Source organism: Lagopus muta, chromosome 20 (assembly GCF_023343835.1).
Source record: "Lagopus muta isolate bLagMut1 chromosome 20, bLagMut1 primary, whole genome shotgun sequence".
In the NCBI taxonomy this organism is placed as follows: domain Eukaryota; kingdom Metazoa; phylum Chordata; class Aves; order Galliformes; family Phasianidae; genus Lagopus; species Lagopus muta.
This window is the reverse complement of record NC_064452.1, coordinates 7,576,636-7,594,316: the sequence shown is the minus strand read 5'-3', so window position 1 is coordinate 7,594,316 and position 17,681 is coordinate 7,576,636.

The window sequence follows — 17,681 nt, the reverse complement described above, 5'->3', positions numbered from 1 at the left end:
AAAAGCTCTTTTCTACTACAATTTACACATGGAATCCAGAAAGAGAGACTAATCGCTCCCTGGGATCCTCTGATTAGCTAAATCTGACTTGTAAACAGCTGCAAGATCATGATATCAAGGAGTGGGTACCTCTGTTTTCTGTCTCACTGGCTGTTTCTGACATGTTTTCCCCTGATTTGAGCTGATTGGGCCTCTCATTTACCAAGCAGGAGATGAGACTGAACAGGGAGGAACAGAGGATGATTAAAAATCTGCTCTTTGCTATTTCTGCAACAACTGTGGACCATTCTTTTCCAAATTAAATCTGGCTGCTGGCAAGCTAACTGGCAAATGCAATCTCATTCCCCAAGTGCCAGAACACATCAGCAGTACTTGTGCCATTTGTGGTCCATCTGCAGGAAAGATGACATGCCAATTGCTCTGGGGCAGCTGGGAAGGATGCAGCAGCATAGAGAAGTGTGTCCCTGAGCTTTCCTCCTCCTGCCCACATGGGAAAGGTTTGGGAACCTCATGAGGCGGTGCTGTAAAACAGCTTTGGCATCCGACATCTCCAAACACCTGCTCTGAGCAACAGGTCTGCTTAGCGAAATAGGCCTTCAACAGGAAGGGTTTAAGCCAGTTTTATAATTTTATAATCTGTTTATCTTTGGAGAGGATTAGTGCTGTGAGAAGAGCACGCTCTAGATAACAACAGTGCTTTTTTTTTTTTTTTTGCCTGAAAAAAAATTGTGTCATCTTTGTTAAACTCCTTTTCCAGACAAAAGGGTGATGTTGTACTTTATGACATCACAGTTTGTTTCAGCAGGAGAGAAAAAGCACAGCAATAGCAACGCTGACCAGAATTACAGTTCACATCCCTCGCTTTGACTGAGCAGATAAGCAAAATGAGCCTAGCAGCAATGCTGCAGTAAATGTGGCTATTTCATAGGATCACAGAATCATTTGAGTTGGAAAGGTTATCTAAAGGTCATCTAGTCCAAATCCTCAGCAACAAACAGGGACAGCTACAGCTCCATCAGTTGCTCAGAGCCCTGTCCAGCCCCCCTCTAATTTGTCCTAACTAACATTTGCCAATAATCACCATGAGAGACGTGGGAAGAAAACTTTCTGCGGTTACCAGCACAGTTTAAAGCCAACTGCCAGAGTTACAAGGGGAAGCTAACAAGACACCTGACTGTTAAGCTTGAAGTAAGCAATAGCTGTCAGTCTTCCACTCCTGAGCACCCTCATTTGAGAAAAGCACAAGCTCTTGAGTGCCTCTTGTCCTCTGTGATTGCATCTGCACTTTAGTGCTGCCATCCTCTTCGAGTCTAAGCCCCGTGATCACCGAGAGCTTGTTTGCTGTTTTCTCAGCCTATATGGGGTTGATCCATTTCTTTTTTTAGCCCTTGTTTGCTTTGCCACAGCTGAAAGCAGATGCACACACGTAGTGCCTGATGGAGAAATTATGTCAAACACTGGTACTCTTTATGTTGATTGCGGTGTAAGCCAAGAAGTGCAGCAAGTGGCCTGGCTGCACAGCATTGAATTAAAATGTTGCACTTATGAATAAGCTTTCTTGACATTAATATGAATAAAAATGGCGAGAAGGCTATATTTCATATACTGTCATTTCACTCTGCATGACTAGTACTGTAACTTTGTATGCTCCCACTATACTCATACAGATTACACTTACAAATTGCCCCTCTGAATAAAGAGCACAGTGCAGGGATGACAAGTATTGATTTTCAATCTCCTTCCAAAATGACTCTATCATTGCAAGTAAGCCAGGCAATTTGCCTCACTTTACACTTCAGGCTATAGGCCTCAGATCACATTGACAGGTCTGATCCTTCAGGAGATGTTTAATTAGAAAAGAAATGAAAGGAATTACTGTAAATCAGCACTCAGTCAGTGGTGCAACAGAATTTGTAAAGCTCCTTTCTCCCCAGCCCCTTCACGTACAAACAGCCTCATTTATTCTCCTACCTTTAGCAGGAAGAGTGAGAAGGTTGTTTCAAGTAATTAGAATCGTTGTCTTTTCTCAGGGAAATAACTTGGCAAGGTCTGCTCAGCATTTTCCTCGTCACCAACAGGCCCTTCTATGGCTGTGCTCTGAGGAAGGGGCACACCTGCACTGCCAGGTAGACAGGGGCTCTCCTTCCCCATTGAGTGTAAGCCATGGCACTGCTGCTCTCAGAGCTACATTTGGACTTCCTTATGCCTAGCACCTAAACAGGGGAGGGTTTTAATACTGCTGAGCACCACATGCCTGGAGAGACCAGCTAGTGCCTTGTGCTCCTCATGCAGCCTCACACAACGGCTGAGGAAGTCCTTGGTTAGAGCCATTTTCTCCTCAGTTAGCTACGGTTTTGAAATGTTAGAAAACAGAAACGTTAGGAAGCATTTCTTCTCAAAAGAGAGTGGCAATGCGGTGGCACAGCTGCTCGGGGAGCTGCTGGGGTCACCACCCCAAGAACCGTGGAGATGTGGTACTGAGGGACGTGGTTAAAGGACGTGGGGACGTGAGGAATGTGGTTAAAGGACGTGGTGGGGATGGGCTGGGGTTGGACTGAACGCTTTCAGTGTTCTCTTCTAGCCTTTATGATTCTGTGACTCTATGATTTCTTTTCCTGTCACAAATCAACCTGCTTATTTGCCCTCCCAGCACCACCATTTCCCACAGCGTTCCCAAGTTCCCCCAAACCTTTCATTTCACCTCAGCTTCCCCTTCAATGTCTATTAAAGAACACAACCAAGAGAAAACTCATCTGCACACAACTACACACAGCTGCTGCACTATCGTGGTGCTGCTGCCATCTTAGTCAACAGCCTAAACATGGTGGGAAGACACCTCTGAAGGGAGTGCTTTGTTGCAGGGAAAGCACTCATCTCCCTCCAGAGGGTACAAGGCCTTCCTGTGCCCAACAACAAGGCAGCAAGCTGCCTGCCTTCCCTGAGGATTGATGGTCCTCCCTGAGGCAGGTCAGGCCCTCCTGTTATGTTGCAATCAGGCAACCCTGAGTAGGAAAATCACACACTGAATGTTGATAGCCAGGCAGCTTGAATGCAAAGATACTCCTCAGCACAGTGAAAAGTGCCACACAGTTGTCTCAGTAGATGGCCCTGTGTGGGAAATGCTGGATGCGTGCTACGTTTGCTATGCTGTATTTCAAAGCAAGCTGGATTGCAGTTGTGTTGATGTGGTTTGCAGTTGTGTTGATGACGTATCAACCTCACCATCCGAAAGAGCCACAGGAATAACCTCTGTGCCCCTTCAGTTCTTGTTACAAAGGAGCATCTGTAACCTAAAGAGCAGGATGGAATACAGTGACTATGAAAGAGGTTTTAAAAAATTACCCGCTGCTGGAATGTGGTGGGGAACAAAAACCCTCCTAAGGCTTTTTAAGAACTTGTTACAAATGGTGAGCGCACCCATCCATCACCTCGTACAGATGACTTATTTCTTCAACGTGAGAAATGAAACCGCTTGTTTACTGTAGCAGTAATACACAGAGAACTACTTCCAAAGCTCACCACTGCACCCCAGCTACCGCTCACCCTGGGAGTGACCAAGAGTCACCCAAAAAAGCCAGCCGACAGATTCGGTTGCCAGTGGTCTGTAGTAGGCTGCACAGAACAAAAGAAAAGTAATTAAAGGACGGTTTTGTGCCAGTGGTTTTCAGCCTCACTGGTGCAAGTTCCTGTGCCTCCATGGGGTGCAGGAAGCCGTGGAAAACCAACAGCCTACCTATCAGCAGTGTTAGAATCATAAAACCATTAAGGTTGGAAAAGACCACTGAGATCATCTAGTTTAACCACCAACCCATCACCACCATGGCAAACAAACTATGTCCCTTAGTACCAATTCTAGACACTGTTCTGCAACACGGGGGGTAAGGCATGCTTCTCTTAGAGCCCAGGACAGCAAAACCCCACAGAACGCTTCAGATTTACTTCCTATTTTTCCTGTAAAAAAATGTCAGAAAAAGATCTTATTTTTATGAATTTGTAGGAAATTTGAAACATATGGAATCTTTGGTACTTCTTTCAGCATAGTGCTCAAGCTCAGTCAGGCCTGTGACCTTTAACTAGTGCTTTGCTATTCATTGGGGTGACTGAGGTCACTCAGATGACTTGGACTTCTTCCTTTGGTTATGAGGAATTCAGGCTGTGGAACAGTCTGCTTGCCTTTGACAGATATGGTCTGCCAGCTGGCTGTGTGAAAGGGCTCTTAATATAGCTGGAGTCTCATTCTAAAATGTGCTACTTCACATTGGAGTCTACGGAGGAAATACTTGGTGGATATGTTTTTCTCTTTGCCAAAATAATTCAGCGGTTTTAGAGAAGAGGAATCATTGTATTAAATAATAATAAAACAAATACAATAATACGAACTACTTTAAAAATACATCACAGTTAGTCCATGCTTTTCTACTCGGAACTCATTAGAACAAAAGCTAAACACACGGAGTGAACCTTCAGTGCCTTTTTACAACCATCATTAATACTTCCAGAAATTTCCAACTGTTTCAATCATTTGTCCTGGTGCTGAAAAAGAAATCTTTGATTTCTAGCTGTCTCAGTAAAAACACCAAGTTGTTCTATGAACAACAGAGCGAATGGAGTTGAGCTTCCTTTGAAGTCGAGTTTGTTCCTCTCTCCCTTTTTCTTTGCATACAGAATAACCACAGCCTCCTCATGCATCCCTTGTGAGGGCCATGCAGAGCGAGACAGGCCAGATGCTCACCTCCATCCAGGCAGACCACAGCCAAAGCCCACATGCCTTTACCCTGGCAGAGGTGCTCGTTTGGGCTTCTAACCCAGCTAGAAACTAATTGCCATAGAAGTTATAGGAATGGATTTATCTACGCAATGCCTGTTCCCTGGTACACTCTTTTGTTAAATAAGCCAGCAGGTTTCTGAGTTTATGGGGGGTTGTTTGGGTTGGTTGGTATTTTGGAGGTAGATTGACAAAAGCCTTATTTCTTCATAAGGCCATGAGACTAAGACGGCTCAAGTTTCTACTCATTATCCTGGGAACTTCAATTGTGTTTTCAGGACATTCAGAAATGACTTTAATGCTTCCTCAGTCTCAAAGAGTAACTTTACACATGGGGTTTAAAGAATGCAGTGCACCAAAGGGAACCTGTAATGTATCATAACTGAAAGATCAAGCTTAGCTGGGTTTTTTACACTTAGGGAAACAGGACAATGTGCATGATCTGTGGCTCTTCCCAAAGCTGTGAGGTAGCCAGTGACTGTCTAATTCTAAATGGGTGTGAAGTCTCTAAGACTGTACTCTGCTTCCCACAAGCAGCCATGGCTTTGTGATAGACAGTTAGCAGCATCCACAGCTCTGGCTGCAGAACCACTGCAGGAGCTGTGATAGCATCAAACTTGCAGCAGTTGAGAGGATGGTTCTTGCTGCAGCTTCTGCTGATGCAGCTCTTTCGGAAAGGTTGCAGCAGTGTAAAGTTTCCTTTGTAAGTCCTTTTAACTGAAAACAGCTAGTTCTACATGCATCTCTTTCACAGTCTGTCTAAGAGAGAAGCCACACTACCCAGAAAATGTAAACTTGGTTCTCCTGTCCAGACATCCCCAAGCACCACTGTTTGATGCGACTTAGAAGTTGCTGAGAACGTAGAATTTTAATAAAGATATCACAGATTCATTCCATGCAGATGAGACCTGACTGGTCTGGCTAGAAGTCCTTCCTCACCTTGCACTCCCTTTCCCTATGGCCTGCTGCCATGGGGTGTTCTCCTCTCTGCCCACTGGCAAGCACCAACAGGGTCTCCTGTTCTGCTCTCAGTTCTTTCCAGTATAACAAGAATATGCAAGGAACAAAAGAATAATAAAATCTTGGCACCTCCTTGGGATTGTTTTTTAACAGCTCTCTGCTGTTTTGTGCAGGCTGTGACTGTAGAGCCATTTTGCACTTACAAATATTTTCTGCTGGAAAATAGAATCCTTCAGCCACTCACTTATTTCCAAGTGCTCTGTAATTTTTTTATAGCTTTTCTTTAATTAAAAAAAAAAAAAAAAAATCCATCTAAATTTGCCAGAGTACAAGCCTGGATTTCCAGTGCATAAGTTATTTATATACACTACAAAAGAGATTGGAATCACGCTTAATATAAATCGCTTTTTTTTCCTTTTAAAGCTCTTATGGTGTAAGTACAATCTGTACTTTACAAATCGGGAAAATGAGAACACGGGTAAAGTAAATTATGGGAGACCATGCAAAATTAGCAACGGTACCGATATCACTAAGTGTTCTGTTGCTGTTATCTCAGGAAGGAGGGGGAAATAGAAAGCGTATAATCATCTCAAAAGCTTCAGATCACTGAAGAAGGAAAATGCTTTCAGATCGCCTGTCAGGAACGACTGTTGGAAGGCATTGCTGCAACCCCTTTGTTGTGCTGCAGTTGTTAAATGTCATTACTCATGCTGCTATTTTGGTCTGTTCTTCCCTGAATGCAGGCCCTAGCCCTCAATTCACCTGGGTGGATTGCTAAGGCATGGGTTGCTGAGGAGTACTGCCTGCTCACGGGCCTCCTGACTGCACAGGTTGGCTTTCTGGGCTGAGCCATTTAGAGCAAGGACAGCCTGCTCTATTTCCCTGCACAGCACTGGGCACAGTCCTGCCCTCACCAGCCAGCACCTGCTCTCTCTCTGAAGGAAACCTTTCCATTAAACCAAGCTCAGCATGCTCTGTTCTGTCTCTCAGAGATTGCATGTGAGAAGGAGGGAGGTAAGTGACACAGGCTATCTATTGAACCAGTCCTACACAGTGCACTTCAGAATTAAGTACTGACCATGGTAATTTAATCAAAGGATTAATTTAGTCTTTGTAATTCTGTTCTGACTGAATAAGGCAAATGAGTGAGGAGAAAGAGGCAGTTATTTGGATGATGGAAGAATAGCTGGTTACTGGTTGCTCACCATCTGATCAGAATACATGCTGACCTTGACTTGCACCAGTCCCCTTCTCTCTGGAAGGAGTTGTTCTCCTTATTAGTTTTGCAGTTCCCCCAGTATTCATCTCAAGACACACCAGCTCCCTCCCACCCCTCCAATACATCTAAAGTGGAGAAGGAGAGCTTCCTGAGTGGCACTCTTCCATCACAAGTTGCCCTGGAAATCTTTTATTCCTTTGGTAATGCATGGCTCTGCTTCCTTCTCCCATATTCCTGCTTAGCTCAGTCTGCATATTTGGGATTCTCCCTCTGGCCTCCAGAAAAGGCTTGCAACCATCCAGCTGTACTTGAGCTTGTGTGGTCTGAAGCAATCATTTTATTTAAGCTGCCGTTCAAAAATAAAACCCTCTCTCCACAATAATTATAGTGTTGCATTGGGAAATACTGAATGTCTACATGTTGCATACATAGACTGTATGTACTCTCTGCACGGAGATAGCTGCACCATCTGCTCTCCTGCTCCCTGTTCTTACTCCTGCAGACATTAGATAAACATGTTGAGAGAGCAGCAGGCTGTTTTCAATCATGACATATCTGAGCTGTGTTTAAAGTCAAAAGCTTTTATTTACAGCTCAGTGAAGAGAGAGGACTCATAATCAAGGGCAATAAACTAGATCCATAGCAGTTTAATGGTTCAAAGGGATAGGAGCTGTCTATCTCAGTCCTGACACTTGAAAATGGAGAGGGCTCCAAAATAAGAGGAGTTACAACAGTTCCTGATTACTATCCTATGGCATTCAGTGCTGTGGTTTGAGTTTGGAGGCACAGCAGTGGGGCAAGTATGCACTGCTTCTCATAGATGGTCTGAAAGAAAATTCAGAGCTGAAGCAGCATGGGATGCTGGCAGCAATACTTGAGAGAGGACACCCTTCTCTGCTATACATGGCCACAGCTGCTGTTAGCAGAAAAATAGACCCTGCATCTTTCCCCAAGCCTGGAAATGAAGGAAAGCAATGAAAAGGAAGGAGCTGGCAGGACGCTTCCTTAAGGGCCAAGAAACCTCTCTCATTTCCCACTCCAGGAACACATAGAATTCAGTACCCACATTTGAATGTGAAGCCAGCCTCCATCAGCTGAGTTTCATCAATCAAATACTGACTCAGAGTATTTTCAACAATATTGAGTAGCATCTCTAAACTAATTACCTAAATTCTGTCTGAATCTGGACACTGAACTGAGCCTTTGCAATGTGAAGACATAACGCTGCTCTGGTAACTCTTCACTGCTGTGAATCTGAGGCTGGAGCTAACATGAAGTCTTAAATGTGATGGATTGGTTGTTTTGTCTTAGCAGAAGTTGTAATGGCTCTGAGATTCAGCACTTACAGAGAATGTAATTGAGTGGTCAAGCTGATCCAGGATAAGACTCTTACAGCACGAGCTGTAAAAAAACCCCACAGCCAGGTTTTTCAAGCTGAGGTTATCCAGCACTGTGTGTGCATTTTTCTCTCCTCATTCCATCAGCGTTTCTAATTTTACTTGTTTTTTCTCTGATCCTTGGAATTCAATTGTGCTGATTTCCTGAGCATTAAACATACATGAATGTTCCCCTAGTCTGCTTAATGGCCCTAGCAAAAAGTGTTTCAACTCATTGGCAATGCAATTGGAGCAATCACTGAACACAATCTACTCTTTCAGGATTGAATGTTGGAAACAGCTATTTTTTCTTTTCTTTTCTTTCTTTCTTTTCTTTTTAATAGTTAGTGAGCATGCAAAGTTACGATATAAGAAATGGCTCCTAAGAAGTGATAAATGGGCTTCAAAATGCAGCATAATGATCATTACAAGATGAGGTTGCATTTTGTTCTTGAGCTGCTATGCACATTTTATTGAGATGGGAGTAAAGATCCCAGACAGTGAGGCTTCAGTAACCAACCTGAACTCAATTTGGGCTTTGGCAATGAGGCACTGCATGAACCTGAAGTCCCATATTTCTAGAAACCATGCTAAAAAAGATGATGTGTCTGTGGAGCACTGGTGAAAAGTGTTTAAGAAAAGATAAAGGTGTGAAAATAGCAGCTTTTCTCCAAGCGTCTCATGCACCCTAGCAGTTCCTGGTGTTTAGTAGCTGTTAGATTGCAAAACCTCTGGTGTATGAATTTAAGTTCTTGTTGGTCACACTCTGAATTCTTTCAGTACTTGCTGACTGAAGAATCACCAGACACAGCATACACTTGCCTGCCAGTTAATAACAAAACAGCTCTAGCAACTGAGTCACAACCTAAAGCACCAGGATGCTGATTCTTTAAACTGGACCTATTACTCAGGCAAACTGAGTAGCTGCTTCAGCCTGCTTCAAAAGCATTTCCAGCAGCCTTGTGAAGCTGCTCCCAGCTGATCTCACAGTGGCTCTGTCTGTAAGAAGTTCCTATTCCCTCGAGCTCCATCCAGTGAATCTTTCTGCTACTAGTAGGTTCTCTTCAGCCCCAAAGCACCTCATCTGATTATTAAATCAGGCAGGGGGGAGGCCATAAAAAGCCTCTGGTTGCCATTTCAGAACAGCACAGATATTTTTCCTGTTAAGTGCAGTGCCATAGCTCCATTATATAGTGTTTCACAGCCTGCCCAGGCCAGGCAGCATCAGCAGGAAGGTCCTGCACTGCTGCACCTCGTGCATATCAGCTCCTGCTCTAGCTTCACTTGCGGTCAGTGTGCAGAAAGGAATAAGGGAAAACTTTCCCCTCATGCATCAGCATACCAACAACTCCTGTTCCTGGTGTGAAAGGCTCCTAAAATCACACTAAGCCAATGCAGAGAGAGCTCTGAAGTGGAGGGAGCTGTGGTTTGGATGGCACATCTGTGACACGCACTGAGCCCCCCAGAGTTAAAGCCTTGATTGTCCGCGTTAGTCCTCTGAGAGCAGAACTCATCTTTGCCTGCAGAGGAAGAAGTGTAATGCCCTGTGTCCAATTTTCTTTTCATTGCTGTTTTTATTATGGAAACAAAATGTTCACTGATTCTAAAATGAAAATGGGGAAAGCTAATTTTTGTAGTTCTTGCTAATAAAATTCTTAATGTGCTCTTCTCCCATTATCATAAAGATTGTTATGGTTTACTTTATCTCCAGAATCTTATTATTTTCCCCCAGAATATAGGGGCATTCTTGATCTTCAGAACTATTTCCATCTGTAGAGATACTCCTTCATCTTATCTCCATTCTCATAGTTCATATGAACGTGTCTTTGTTATCCTACTCCTATTTTCATAAGCAATAAGTGGATATTGATCACAAAGGCTTCAGGGTGTTTAAGAAGATGAGGCAGCACAACTATGGAAGCACAGCCTATGAATTTGAACAAGACACTTTGGGTCAACAAGTAACCAGAACTCTGATAGGTAACAAAAGGCAATACAGAAATCTTAAAAATGGGTATTTCCAGTAGTACTGATAAGTGACAGCTTCATTTGCTAGAGTTTATACACTGCAGATAGCACACTGAGCTGAGTCTATTCATGCTGCTAAAACACAGGTCAAGTGTCTGGGACAGATGTAGATGTTTTGGGCACAGCTGAAGTATAAACTTACTGTACCAGAACCTGTCTTCACATGCTGCCTTATTTATATTTAAAATACTTAAAAGTGGATTTCAATGGGGGGTTAAAGGGCTGTTCTCTATTCATTAAATGCTCTTCTTTCTGGAAATGTTTTGTACTTTATAAGGATCTAAGCACAACTAAAATGATGCACTTGCAAAAGATTTGTTGGGAAAGCATCTTTTTAGCTGGTTTACACTGACTGGTTTGCACAAATCAGGGCACTGCCACTGAGGTGGGGCACACAGCCACTGATATTCTCAACATGGACAGTGGGAGAGCAAAGCCTCTTTACAGTGACTGTGTGTGGCCTGAGCCTTGCATACTGACCATCTTCAGAGCCAACGTGTCATGGAAACTGTTGAACTTGTGATGTACCAACACTCATTCGTGCTCTCATCCATTGGCTTCTGCCCCTGCCCTTGGTTGAGCTGGTCCAATAGATCAGGCTGGTAACAGAAGGAAGGAATATATTTGAGTTTTAAGGCATTGGATTCTGTTTGACTGTGCCTATGCAATTTGTCTGAAGGAGAGAATCAGAACTATTAAGGAGTTCTGTGAATTTAGTGACTTAGAAAAGCCTTAAAGCTTTTTCCCTCCTTTCAGCGGACAGAAGCAGGAGCCTAGTACTAAGCATACCATAAAGACAGACTGAAATGCCTCTGAACTGTGCAACCCTCCACCCAAATTCACCTTTGTGCTTCCTGATGACATCCATCCAAATGAGTTGCCTCTGCTGGAATAACCTGCGAGCTGGCAGCCAGGGGAGAGACAGAAGTGTGATGGACAGCCCAGTGCTGCTCGTAACAGGGCAGCTGGAATCACCTCCAAAATGAACACTGCATCTCCTTCAATGGCCATATATAATACTGCATGAATCAGACCAGCTTTGCTGATGGCACCACGCTGACATCAAGCTCTGCAGTTCAGACCCTCACCCCTACCAGCAATCTCTGCTGCATTGAGCCTCATGCTGCCCATGGCTTTCCCTTACCCTCTCTCTGTTGAAGACAAACTGTTAGAACCACTGCTGAGGTGAGGAGGAGGGAAAAGGGCAGTCTGTGAGTCAGAGGGTTGGATCACTGGCAAAAGGGACAACATGCAGTCCCTGCTCTGTCCCATAGCACCCTCAGGTGCTATGATGCCATCAGCAAAACCTGCAGGTAGCCCTGGCTGGCAGCAAAGCATTTCAAAGCCCTCATCACTATTCCTTTTCCCCACACCATTGAACTCAGACCACCACTGAACTCACCAGCTGCTGCAGAGCATAAGTTCTATGATTCCTGGAGATAGATAGAAGCTTTTTATTTTTCCCTTCCCCATTTTAGCAGTTTCTGCCTTAACATCCACACGCTGCTACTACAAAAAAGGCAACAGAAGGATAAAAGCTAATTATAGCTGTTGGCAAAAAACGGTCAAGGCTCTCTCCGTGCTGGCAATAGTTTGTGTGATATATGACTGATGGCAGTTAGTGGGGGCACAGCCAAAGCCTGCACATCCCTAAATAAATAATAATAGAGTTTTAAAAGATATTTGCTCCTTGAGTTAATAATTCCAACAGACTGTGAGAAAAGTTGCTGTTCTCATGGTAACACAGAAGCTGTAATTTCATCTCTAATTTGAGAATGCTTGTATAATATGTGCAGATAGCTTTCTGATGAGAAGTTTTTTCTCTCTTAAGTCCTTTTAGTGAAGTGATATTATTGTCTAGTTCGGACAAACAATTCAAAATGACTAATTAGCACTAAATACACCATATAGTTTCAAAGCATTGGAACTAAACTGGCACTGCTGCTTGGAATTGCTGTTTTCTGTATCAGATGGTGCCTTATGCTGATGTATGTGAGTATCTTGTAGGGCTCTTCAGGCAATTCTGAATGAATCTGTAGAGTTACTTTCATTAAATGAGAAATAAATCCATCCACTGGTCTTTACGTCTGCACTACAAATGAGCCTACAGCATGGTCACTACTTGAATAACCTCAAGAACAAAGACTCGGAGTTCAAAACATCCCAAGGATTTGGACAATCAGTTTTCTTCCATCATGGCTTTTACCCAAGTATACAAAGACATGAAGAGTCTCATCCTTTCCATTGTAAAGCTGAGAAAACACAAATCAGGCACCTAAATACGTGCTGCAGGTACAAGACTGAAAATGAGAATTTCTTGGAAGCCAGCAAGAAATAGGCCTGTGATTCTTCAGCACCTTTGAAAGTATCATCCCTGGTCCTTTTCAGTTTACTACAATAGCTTAGTGATGGAAACCAAATGACAGCATACATAATGAAAGCACTTCTGCCCATTTTACCAAAGCACCTCCACTGACCACTAATCTTAAGCCATCTCCAATGCACATTTTTCCTATTAGAGATCTATATTCAGGTTTGTTATTCTATATCTGCTCAAGAACGTTTAATTGGCTGATAGTGGGATGGATCCAAAGCAGTTTTAGAGCACTCAGAAATAGGGATTAGTGATTTACGTACAGAAAACAACGTGACCTTACACTGAATAGGTGTATATGGGGTCTGAAATGGATGTCAATGCCCTGGGTAAAGGGGAGATGAGTGGAGGTTGGTGAGCCACATACAGGAGGGAGTTGGAGCTGAGAGAGAAGAGAGAGAAATTGCCATTTTCAGCTTCTTGTTTTTGTCTTTCAGCATAGACAGATTGACACGTGATGAAACATGCTCATCTCACAGGTAGCTTTTCAAAGGCTGTGTAACTTCAGAATCATTAACCTGGCTGGGATCTTTGCATTCTTATCTGCTTTGTTGGATATTTTCACAGCAGCAATTGGCGGTGGCTTTGCCTGTCCTTAAAGCTGCAAAGCTAGCATTTTAATTTATCCTAATTCAAAACCTAATTGTCTTGCACTGTTGGCTAATTAAATGTTCAAAGAAGTGATAAATTAGGCAGGTTGATCATTACAACACAAGTAATTAGTCAGTCCAACCAAATGTGAGACTTGAGATCCACATTCCCTGAGATGACAGGAACTTGTGGGACGTGCAAGAAAGCAAAACTTGTACCAAGGTTCACTGGGGAAAAAACTTCCCTGAATATTTCATGTGAAGAGTCCAAATCTCACATTACATTGAGGACTTTGAGGGTGTTTAGCTCGTGCATATGTAATTCCTCTTTTGGTGGATTAAAAACTAAGTTCTGAAAGATGCTAAGATCTGCAGCTGCCCTCTTACAGATGCTGACGTTGTCCTGTATTAGGCATCTTTGTGAAGATGGGGATGAATGGGGGTTTAAAAAACAAACCCACAATCCTCCCAACATTCAGTAAATGCCTGAATAATTATAACATCCTCTGTTAGGGGATGTGTGGGTGCAGCACTGAGCTGCACCAGACTCAGACTGGGCACGAGAAAAGTCAGTGGTCAAACACTGGCACTGGCTTCCTAGGGAGGTGGCTGATGCCCTTCATCTGTCAGTACTCAAGAGACATTTGGGTAACACTGTTAGCACTGTGCTTTAGTTTTGGTTAGCCTTGGAGTGGTCAGGCAGTTGGATTTGGTCTATAAGTCCCTTCCAACTGAACCATTCTCTCCTTAAAACCAACACCAGAAGACTGTTTGCACCTTCCCTGCAGCATCCAGCACACGCAGCTGTCTCACTTCATTTGCAATCATATCACTATCACTTTCACCTCAATTCATGGCTAAGGTTTCTGTTCTCTCTTCCTTCGCAGTTGAGGCAGTGAGATTTGAGGTTTCCAGTCTTCAGTGGTGGAAATAACAAATAATGATTGCTAACAGTGACTCTCAAGGGTAAATCTCCAACGCAGGCTTCCTACAGGCTGTGTTTTCCTCACCTAACCACAGTGGCTGTGGTGTGGGACCAGCGTTTAGATCATTTCCAGTGCTCACAAAACAGCTGGGCTACTCTGCTTTCTTCAGCCTGCCTCTTCTAGAGGTGATAATAAATTCAAAGGTTTTTTCCTCATCTTCTCCCTGCCACAACCAAAATGCTTTGTCACAGCTTTTCAGTTTATCTACTCTTTCCACGTGTGGTGGGTTTTAACTCATCTCCTAAACTGAGGACTCCTGCTTGTTCTGCTGAATCAGCTGCTCCTTCATATTGCAAATGATACCTTTAAAATTAAAGCTCCTGAGAAGTTATGATTTCTTTTTATTTATTTTTTTTTTCAGTGCTTTAATTGGTCTGGCTGGATTATGTTAATTATTTCCAATCAAAACTGCTTAATTAGCACCTCAGGTCAATTAGCGAGAGCCTTTGGGGCTTAAGATAGTTATTTTATTTTTATTTTTACTTACAGTGTAGGCAATCCACTGTTACACATCTTGTTTCTTGAAACATTCCTGAATTAATGAAAAGTTAACAGACTGGGATATAACAAAAATGCTTCACAAGCATCCAGCAGTATCTTACCCTGGGGATCACTGGAACCTAAAATGCTTCTTTAATGCTTCATCATTGAAATCAGAGCCTTGAAAGCAGAGTTCATGGCCTTGCAGCTGGCTCACAAGGGGAGAAGCATCAGGAGAGCCATACACCCCAGGTCTCAGGGACAAAGATTACAGCAGAGGAAGCTACAACCACAAGTGCTCTCCCTTCCTGTCCATAAAACACAAGGATAATAATAATTTCCCATCTGTAAGATCTGTTTGAGGATCTCCTTGTGAAATACTGAAAGGCTGGTGGATGTTATGATTATTCCTTGCAGATAACTTCTTGTAATACCCATTCGTACCCAGAGAAATCAACAGGTTACATTGGCGTAGAGAAGGTCAAATAAAACTGTCCCTAGACAGTTTTAGACAATATTCTAGACAATATTCTCTTTAAATATATATATATAATATATATTACTTCATTTATTTTTGTGAGCATAGCTTTTCATGAAAACACCTTTCTCCTTAATTAAGCTAATAACTTTACTCCCATCCTCTTTTGTTCAGTCTCATGAGCAATTTCCAAGCCTCATCTCCCATCTCATATATCCGCTTTTGATCTGATTATTAGCATTTAATCTACTGCCTCATTCAGTGTGTGATACTCAAACCCAGCCTTATTTAAGGAAGTAATACCTTTTGGTTTGCTGGATGCCACATGATTTCCTTTGTAAGGTAACAATTTTATCTCGTGTTCTTGAGAGTTATTTGCTTTCCATTTTCATATCCCCCCATCCCCCTTTTTTTTTCCCCACTGGTTATGACTTCTCATAAGAAGATATAGATGGAAACATAAATGCAGAAGCAAATTGAGGTGGGCATGGATTTACATATGAAAAGTACCAAGAGGGCAAGCACTGAGGGATTTAATTCAGACATACTCTACTTACATGCTCCCAAAGCAGCTTATACCTCTAGGTACCCAGTCCATCCTTCCAGAAGTGCTGGGTACTGACCCAACCTCTGACCTTTCATTAGAGTTCTCCGAAATGATTCCTAGAAGCCAGCTGTTCAAGCCAGCTGATCAGGATGTGCTGCTGTGTATTTGGATTCACCTGTCAGACAACCTGGTCCTTACGCTAATCAGCCCTGCGCAGCTCATCTGTCAGGTATGAGCTATGTAGGTAGATGACCAGCTGCCACAGTAAGCCCTAAATACTCACCAAAGTCAGGCAGGTGTAGTTAAGACTGCTCCTAGTGATTAATATCACCATTGTTTTACACTTCCTCCAGGTAACATGCTCTGAAAACAGCATAAATAGAGCACAGGAGACACGGGCTGTGCAACCGCACTCAGCCAAGGGCAGGGGGTTGTGTGCAGTCTTCAAGAGCCTTCCCTGCCATATACGAACACGGACCAGCTGGCTACTCAGCCTGTCATCCAAATCAGTCTACCTGCATAAAAACATCTTGAAAAGGCTTTTAAAGTTTCTTTCAAATAGCCCTTGTACTCTGGTTCCATTACAGGCAGTTGCATCAAAATAGCAGACCTATCCTGGAAATGAGTGAATCTGTAATCAGTAAAAAAACTACCAGCATGAAGTACTTACCATAGAAATATCTCGATGCCACGCTGGTCTCCTTGCAATCCCACACTACAGTTATGTGCTGGAACAACTTCTTTCCATATAGAAACGCATCCATCAGCCAGAGGGAAGGCCAAACCTGCTCCTGGGAGAGGTGAGAGCACTTTAATGACAGTAATGTGTTGCTATAGGCCTACATTCATTAATCTTAATTAGCAACAGGTAGCACAATCACCAAGAGATCTTACAGAGGATGGTTCTGTTCTCAGCTAAAACCATTCAGAGCAAGCGTAGCCCTTTCCAGTAGGTAGGAAGAACTAAGAAAGAATTAATCTTCTGGATTTAGAAGTAGAAGCAGGATCCGTGTATAGCCAGAGGCACAGGTCAGCAAGCACCAAGGTGATCCTTTAGGAAGTCTTCCTAATGGCAGAGCTTGCTGTAACCATCTGCTCTGCACAGCACAGAAGGAACAACACAAAAAGAGAAAAAGCATTCAGCTCCAAAAATTCTAGAATCCAACAGGCATGAGATGGTTTCCACTTCTGGGTGTTTATACGCAGACTAAGCTGTATTCAAGCATAACTAAATGCTTTTTTCTCTCTTTTTTTTTTTTTTTTTTTCAAGAAAGCATAATGAGGATGGAGCACTGTGGATGTGGGTGGTTTTATTTTGTTTTTTGGCAGTTTGTTTTTCTCCCTCTGTTTGTATGAAGTTTCAGGCCGAGAATCTCTAACTTTTTATTGAGAAGTCTTCACAAGTGCTCTGACTTCAACAATGTATCTAAAGACGTTTTGATGTGTAAAAACTCATGAAGAGTGGTTAATGTGATAAAAGCAGGAGCTTGAAGCAATGACATCTAAAGAGAGTCTGTCTGAAGATCTTGAAATCAGACAGAATAAAGAGAAGGCTAAAATGACAAACATGTTTGATCTTGTGTACTTAAACAGAGAATCATTTCTGAGCCCTGTCTCATCCTATAATAGAGCTGATGAATGTCGTGGAATCAGATACATGTAGCTCTATTTGCTACCAAGAAAATTACATACTCGCCCCTTTGCAATTGAACTAGCACTGCATAATGAGAGTTCAAGTTTATTCATTAAAAAACCCAAATCATCCACTTCGTTCCCTCTCCCTACTCTGCCTAAAAAAGCTATTGAAGTGGAAAACAGAACTCAGCTTTCTTGTACAATGAAGGAATTAATTTCCTTACAGAAAGCAACAAAATGCCT